General features: G+C 45.0%; 1 pseudogene; it reads right to left on the bottom strand.

Moving 5' to 3' along the window:
* Positions 1-3,599: 3,599 nt before the first annotated feature.
* On the bottom strand, positions 3,600-8,483 carry LOC119278646 (annotated as a pseudogene).
* Positions 8,484-8,725: the final 242 nt, after the last annotated feature.

Raw genomic sequence — 8,725 nt, forward strand, 5'->3', positions numbered from 1 at the left:
AAAAGGTTTCAGATTATCTTAATTAATGGCTGCAGTTCTTTCGGTTAGCAGGGTCTGCTGCAGTTCTTTCGGTTAGCAGGGTCATTGATGGCTGCAACCACCCAATATACAGGTGAAAACGTTGTTGTGAGGATATGAGTGAAAGGATAAACAAGTTGTTGCAAGAGAGATAATTCTAAGAAGTCAGAAAACTACTCCTTCTAGATCAAACAAGTTGTTACAGGAGTACTCCAACTGTAGATCAAACAAGCAGTAGCAGCAGCTACTGCACCAAAATTAACACAAGATACTGACAGCAGCAGCCCAAGATTAACACAAACTACTGACAGTACCTCTATTAATCTCCTTCCCAACTGTAGATCAAACAAGCTACTCCAAAATTTGTGTTGGTCACTGCATTTCTCATCAGTGCAAATCTGCACACTACTGCATACTCATATCCTCACAACAATTCATAACAGAGGGCCTAAAACACAGATGTTACTAAAAACTGAAAAGCCTACTGCATCAAAGCTACTCCAAATCAGTGCAAATCCACACTGGAGTAATAAAGTTTACTGCAAATCTGCACACTGGAGTAATTCAGATTTACTGCAACTTCTCTAAATCACTACAAATCAGTGACTTGTGAGCATGAAGATTATTCCTCGCCCAGCTCAACTTGAAGAATCAAGATTATTCCTCCCCCAGCTAAAAAAATGCAAGACTATTGCAATTTGCGACGACTCAGCTCACCCTTGTCTACGGGTCAACGATCCTATTCCGCAAAGAACTTGCAGACATGTCTATGGATCGAGGAAATTTCAGCAGCGCCAGGCCAGGGGAGATGGACAGACAGACAAAGGAGCAAAGCTGTAGTGGAGAAGGGACCTTTTCTTGCATGGTTAGGAGGGGCATCCCAGCGCCGTCGTGCATGGTGCGGCAGCTCCGGATGCTGAAGATGGCGCCCTTGACCTTGAGCACGACGGCGCCGTTGGCATCGGTGATGGCGAAGTCGCCGTCGGAGAGGCTGAGCGCCTTCTTGGTCACCGTCAGCGGCACCACGTAGGGCGCGCAGAACTGGTGCCCCACCACCGGCAGCGGCGCCGGTGGGGCTCCACATCAAGCGCCGTTGTGTCGCCGGAGTACTTGAGATGCGGCTCCAGATCCTCCCGCCGTCGTCTTCACGCCCGCGCCGGTGCCGCTTGGGCTCCGCTTCAGCGACTCCTCACGCCTATCCACAAGCAGATCGAGGACCAGCGCATGTGGATCCAGCTCCTCCTCTCCCAGCAGCCGTCGCCGACAAATAAAAATGGCAGCTTTGTGTGGTGGGGAGCGGTGAGCGGCGATGCGGAGCAAGACGCCGGCGAGAGGGAGAGAGAGGGAGCATCAACGGGGAGAGAGCGGCGTCGCGCGCGAGAGAGAGAGGCGCCTGGTGGCCGGCGTCGCGCGCGAGAGAGAGGCGAGCGGGGGCGTCGCGCGCGAGGGAGAGAGAGCGGGGGTGAGTGGGGAGAGAGTGGTCGGTGGCGTCGGGCGAGAAAGAGGGGAACGTGTCGGTCGGAGGGGTAGAATGGGAAACTCAGGGAAAATCGTAGCCTACGAAAATTTGTTCGTCGAATCGTTTAACGACATACAATTCGGAACAGAGGGAGTATAATATATGCATGATTGTTGTTATTAAGTCAATTCCACGTGGTGTGAAAATATGCATTTGCAAACTTAATCACAATCATTCTTTGGTAAGTGCAGTTCCAAGTTAATTGTTGTGATTAGCTATGTCGATTCCAAGTTTCTAAATGAACTTTTTTTATACATAATAAAAAAAAACTTTCACATTGACAAGGATGATATTTCACCTAGAGTGCATAGGGGTCAGGACTGGAATACATGTAGATACATTAGTTTGAGCGTCAACTCATTTCAGATGGAGGAAGTAGGTCTTATACGACATATGGTTTATTTCGTGCTTTCAATTATTGTCATTAGTTGTATCAACTCCAAGTTTCTAACCAAATTTTATTTTCTTTATAGATAATAGAAAACTTTCAATTGACAAGAATGAGTTATGAAGTTACAAGGATCAGGAGAAATTGTATCAACGAGACACATTTCATGAGTATTTGAACCACTTTGTTTAACTGGATTCTTAGTGTTGTTTCCTATGTATATGAGGCTTATGTGTGGGATTCATTTTGCATCTGCAGTAATCCAGGAGGCACGTAGAAAATACTTTTATTTATATTACCATGTTGCTCAATATTTTACAATGTTTTGTCTCTAATTCTATGAATATGAATCTACACATTTCAGGCCCGTGGTAACGCGCGGCGTATCACCTGTTTAGGAAGAGAACGACACCCACAGGGGCTCCCAACCCTAAACTTTCCCTCAAAAACTCACCAGAGCCACCAGGAGGCGCCCCGGTCATCACCACAACAAGGGCAAATGCATCCTCATTAGATCTGGGCACTATCGAAGTAGGCCAGAGCATCACTTCTTTACATCCCTTACCTCCTACATGACCAAGAAGTGAAGCCATCACTCATGGAGCCTGGCGGAAAGCCATATCCGCGTAGGTGTATCCCGCCATCCAGTGCCACTGTCATGAAATCCTCAGAAAAACTCATCATCGACATCGTAACACGTAGTCGCCGTCCTAAACAATCCACAAGACACTGCCTTAACATGAGCAATGAGTGACCAGCGCACATGCGAGGAGCAACTAGCCTCGGTAGGGGGGGCGCAAGTCCAACGCGTGCACCAGTAGCCAACACACGCATGCGGCCATCTACTAGCCAGCACTACCGGGAGGGGTGGGCATCGGACATCAAATCTGGCCAATCAAGATCCATATAGGGCACCCCCATCATATCCGGCACCTCCAACCACCAGGGGGTAGCCATTACCCTAGGCCACCAAGCACCCGCCTCCTTCGGCTCCCAGCGACCTGCTCCACGACCGCCGCAGAAACCTACAACACTCGTCCGCCACGCGCCCGCGGGGTAGATTGTCACCGCCAACACGGTGTCACCGGGCAGGCACCGCCACCACGCGGCAACTTCACCCGCTTAGAAGCCTCGTAGGAAGCCGCCAATCCCAGCCCTAGCCACCCTGCAGCCCGCACCATCCACATGGTGAGAGATATACCTCGCCGTCCTGGGCACACACCAATCACCGCTAGTCCGCCACTGCCATGTTGCCCACTACACTAGCTAACGGCCATGGCGGAGCAAGACGCCCGTGACCCTCGTCGCCCTCGGCCCATACGGATATGGCACACCGGCACTAGATCCTTCTATGTCTGGTCGAGGACGGACCGCACACAACCACCCGAGAAAAATGATGTCGCAGCCGACGCACCACACCTGAGCTCCAGAGCACCGTCGTGGCGCCGCCAAACGAAGACGTCGCCACCCTGCACACCCGCCATCACGTGGTTGGCCCCCGAGGCAGCCCTCCGCTTCCACTTCTATGGTCGTGCCTCATGCCTGCCGTCACGCATTGCATTGTAGATGCACACATCATCACCATATTCAACAACAAGGCAAATAGAAACCAGATCATGCAATAATATCACAAAATCTTGTGTTGTTGCATCACCACCAGCAGTATGTGGCGCAGCTTACAGAATCAGAAAAGGTTCACCACAAGCTATTGACCATACATAAGTCTTATTTATAACAACCAACTAACCTTTTGGTGCTTGAAACAGGACAAGTCACTCAAACAAACACGGTTCTCTGTCAGGGACTGGGTAAACCGAAGATGAAACACACAACCTATATACTTGCACACCGTAACTTATTCACCGTTGCAACGATGAATCGCACCACAAGGGACAGTCATATGTTTTTCTATTCACCACTCAATCAGAACAAGCACTAGCTATAGAACCCTAAGGTTGGTAAGGAAGGCCACACAAAATTCCAGGAAGAGGAGCTGAGGTCCAGTAACTCTTTGCATATCTAGCAAGTACTTGCCATCCCTGGTCTTGTAAAGCTGGAGATAAAAAAATTAAAGTTAGAACCAAATAGATAGTATATACACTACCATGCGGGCGAATTGTAATTTCTAACACCAACACTGTGCAGCTTTAAAACATGGGAAGTTATTTCTACCAACATGCATGAGTCAGTCGACAATAGTTGTTGGCACTAGCAGAAAGATGCAAGACATGATAATGATCACTTGGTAACAATTATGAATCAAATATATTGGCTCCAGCAAAATCGTTTTTTTATCTAGTGACGCCACTATGAAGGCGATATTGAGTAGAAAATCCCTTTTTTTCTTATTGCAAAAAAATACTTTAGTAGTAGAAGATGTTGCAGACCTGAATTTCAAACTTGATCACAGCAGGTAGCCTCCTATTAACATCACCATTATCCATGATGGTAGAGTCATCAACAAAGCTGTGGTTGGCATCTAACAACATATCATTGACCTGAGCAAACCCAGGGCACCAACTGCATTTCATGTTGTAGTCCACATTCTTCTTCCAATAGACATTTAATTCCTTAAGTGCCTTTAGAACCTCAATCAATATCGCGCGAGGTTGAGCTCGAGACTGCTGGATAAGTGATGCATTAGCTCAACATCTGAATGTGCAAAACAAAGCAAAGTAAAGTTGACAGTTTGCAAGATCTGGAGTACAAGAGCCCATTTTCTTTCAACGCGGTAATATGGCCGCAAGCCACTACCTTGAGAATCATTACTTCCTGGAAGATAATTCCAGGTACTTGGGCTTGCTGATTCCGATAGAGTAAAATGATTAAAACTCATATCCTAGAGAATCATCCATTCATAAAGTTAATAGTGCTTAAACCTTTAGTGCATTAAATAGGTCACAGATGATGCAAATGTGGACTAACCATTTCTTGTTGATATTCAGCCCCCAAATAGCCACTAGTAGCCCGGAACCGATTGTCCAAGAGTAAGTAATATGCAACAGTTTCCTGAAAACATATAGTATAAAGTCACTTATGAAAACTGAAAGGACTGAACCAGTGATTTTTGTTTGAATATACCTCATTTTTCAGCCTATTGCACAATGATTCACACACATGATCTTTATCATATCCCAGATTGGCAACATCTTGAAGTGTATCTTCGTCAATCTCCTGAAATGAACATCTAGCAAATTAGCATATCATTGCCATGGAAACGGTATTTGAATGCTCGATAATAAACGATTTTTTTATAAATAAAGAGCAGCATTGCATGGAAACTTGACGTGATACCTTTCTGAAACCAAGGGCGCAACTATGGCCATTGATTTCTATTATATTTTCTTTGCAAATATTACATTGATATTATACCCATAAAAGAGAGCATTTCACGAGAAAAGTATTGTTCTTAGTTTTCCTATCATCCATCCAAAATCCTGTATATATTAGTGGATAAAGGCTGAAAAGTTTTACTGTGCAGATATGATAGTCGCTTGAAATGTGAAATAGATGGGGTACCATTTTGGCTTGCTGTGCTGTCTTTGGTGGAGGCACTGCCAGGTAGCGAGGAAGGCGATTCTGAAACCATGGGTGATCTCGAATTTCGCAGATTGTGATTCTCTTCATGGGATCAACAATAAGCATTCTTGGGATCAAATCCATTGCAAGATCAGATAAATGATTTGGAAGGATATAGAAACCTCCCAGGAACACCAAATAAGGGGGAGTCAAATCTCCGGAAAAAATTAATTCTAAAGTCCAACTAATCTACATGAATTTGTTGATTTCCAGAAAAAAAAAAGGTAAACACTTGTCAGATCCAACTTAATCTACAAATGTTCTGTCACACCTTTATCTTATTGAACAGTTTGGAAATATTGTCATCATCGAATGGAACAGCACCACAAAGAAGAGCATAAAGTATCACCCCACAGCTCCAAACATCAACCTCAGGTCCAGCGTACAATTCACCTGAGATAACCTATACAGAAACACTCATTAAAGCTATTAACCCAGATGATGCGTGAGAAGAAGCATCAGGATAAGGACTCAAATAATAAAATAGGTGAATACCTCTGGTGCGGCATAGTTTATACTCCCACAGCTAGTCTTCAAAAAATGGCCATCATGCATCACATTGCTTAACCCAAAGTCAGCAAGTTTCACATTATATTTGGAATCAACTAGCAGGTTTTCTGGCTTTAGATCACGATGAACAACCATGTTTGTGTGGCAGTATTCAACAGCAGATATAATCTGTTTAACAAAAAATTAATTGAAAAAACTATTGAGACAAAACCTCAGTATGCATTCAGTGAATCAGAAAGAACCCTTCAAATTACATATTCGCGTTCAGAAGGGATATACATTCTCTTTATGTTTTAAAGGACAATTTAATTTAAGGAGTGAAATTAAGACAATCATGACATGAAGAATAAGACTCCATTTAGATAAAAATTGATTTAATTAGTGATACTAAGATAAACAAGGCATGAAAAGATGAAGATGCCAAATGATACAAAAACAAAAAAAAAGAATCGGCAAAAACCAACGAGCTTAAACATAATATATTCTGACATTTTCCGTAAACCGTGTTTTTCCGGCCAAAAAAATGTTATCGAGGAAAAAATTATCGGTAAAACTTAGTCAACGAATGCAAACCAAGCAAATTGATCGCGATTTGCACAGTAAACACATGAGGAAGGTCGACAACTAGCAAGCATGTCCATACATTTGATGGTCGAAATAGGAAGCTCAACATATTGTTATTCCCAAAAAATGTGTTCCTACATGGTAAGAGCAGAAAAGGCACCTGCTGGAAGATTCGACGGGCCACATCTTCCTGTAACCGCCTTTTCTCAACAATGTAGTCCAAAAGGTCACCATTCTGGCAATATTCCATCACAACAAATATATCCTTCGGTGTCTCAATGACCTCATAAATCCGGATGATATGAGGGTGAATGAAGTCAATGAACGACCTCAATATCTTGATTTCTCTATTTGCTGGAAATACGATATGAGAAAACAATAGAAGTAAAGTGTTAGACATTGATCCTATGAAGAAAATGCGTATGCAAATTCTACTAACTCGCAGCAACAACACATGCTGAACTTTCTTCTTAACTAAAGCCGAATGTATCCTATACTAATGTACATTATCTCGACTAATTGATTAAGTGGGAATTCGGAACACACCCACAAGTCTGACTAGCACTCTGAAAGCAGATAACTCAAAGTCCTGAACAAGCATGTCAAATGTATCCTAGACTATTGTACAAGGAGAAGGAGGCATACCTTTCTCTTCCATTTCCATAGTTTTCATTTTACGACGGTTCAGAATCTTTACAGCAACTTTGAGTCCTGTAAGCTTATGATCTGCAATTATCACTTTTCCAAATGTGCTTGCACCTAACGTTTTGCCCAGATTGTAGCTCTTCAATGCTTCATAATGTCCACCTCCTCTGGTGTTCCCATCCATTTTCACTATGCAAAAACAAGAGAAACAGTATATGTGATTCAGCAAAAAGATTTATAGTTCAGACTGAAACTGGTAAAACACGAGTTATGCTATATACAGATCATGAATAACATGAAATATTTACAGCATGTCACTTCTTAGAGACCGGCCTTGAGTGTGTGAAATGAGTGGGCTGGCCATAAATGACCACTATGGGACATGATTGGCGAGGGCAAGTGTGGTTCAAATAAAGGTCAACGAAATGGGTCAAGTTCCCTTCTCAAATAGGGAGAGCCACAACATATTCGATCGCTGAAGTATGGTTCAGTGAGATGATCAGCAACCAACAAGTACTATCTTGTACGGATCGAGTAGGATCATAATATATTACCACAAAACTGCCTGCACACGCAACACTGAATGACTATAGGCCTTTCTTGATATGTAATGTATCAGGTCTGCTTAGGATAGTTGGGATAACAACTATTGAAAATGCTCGCTCGTGCTTTGGGTGCCCGGCCCTGGCGCGAAGACACAGATGACACATAGAATCCTAGCTAGTGGGTTAACATGGAAAGTATTCTTAAATAGGTTCACAAATAAATACCATGAGTCGGCATATATGTGTGATAAACATGGAAGAGACATGCAAATGCAGTCATGCAACAATGAATGAGCGGGGGCAGCTCGAGGAAGCGCCCGCGGACGATGACCCGTGGGCGTGGCGGCACGGATCCACGCTGCGGATCGACGGAGGGGACCGGCGGCGGCTCGAGGAAGCGCCCATGGGCCCGCGGGCGTGGCGCCACAGATCCGCGTTGCGAATCGGCGGAGGGGACCAGTGGCGGCTCGAGAAACCGCCCGCGGACGATGACCCGCGGGCGTGGCGGCTCCGATCCGTGTTGCGGATCGATGGAGGGGACCGGCGGCGGCTCGAGGAAGCGGCCGCGGACGATGACCCGTGGGCGTGGCGGCACGGATCCGCGCTGCGGATTGACGGAGAGGACTGACGGCCACGACATCCGGCCATCGGAAGGAGGGAGGGCGGCGGATCGGGGCGGGGTTGCGCTAGCGGCAGGGCTGCAGGGAGAAGAGGAGGTAGGTGAGAGGAAGAGAGAATGGCGAATTTTTACACGGCCGCCACGAGCCAGAGTAAATATAAGGAGAGGATTGGGGTTGGAGTAAAAATATTTACTCCAGTAATGGTAACAAAGGATCGGCTAGGTGCGGTTTAGAGAAGAAAAAAAGCCAAATATGCTTCCTTATGCTTATGATGGGATAGGGGACCGGTTAGAGTTGCCCTAACATGGAATGTATTCTTAAAAAGATTCACAGATTA

Source organism: Triticum dicoccoides, chromosome 3B (assembly GCF_002162155.2).
Source record: "Triticum dicoccoides isolate Atlit2015 ecotype Zavitan chromosome 3B, WEW_v2.0, whole genome shotgun sequence".
NCBI classification, from domain to species: domain Eukaryota; kingdom Viridiplantae; phylum Streptophyta; class Magnoliopsida; order Poales; family Poaceae; genus Triticum; species Triticum dicoccoides.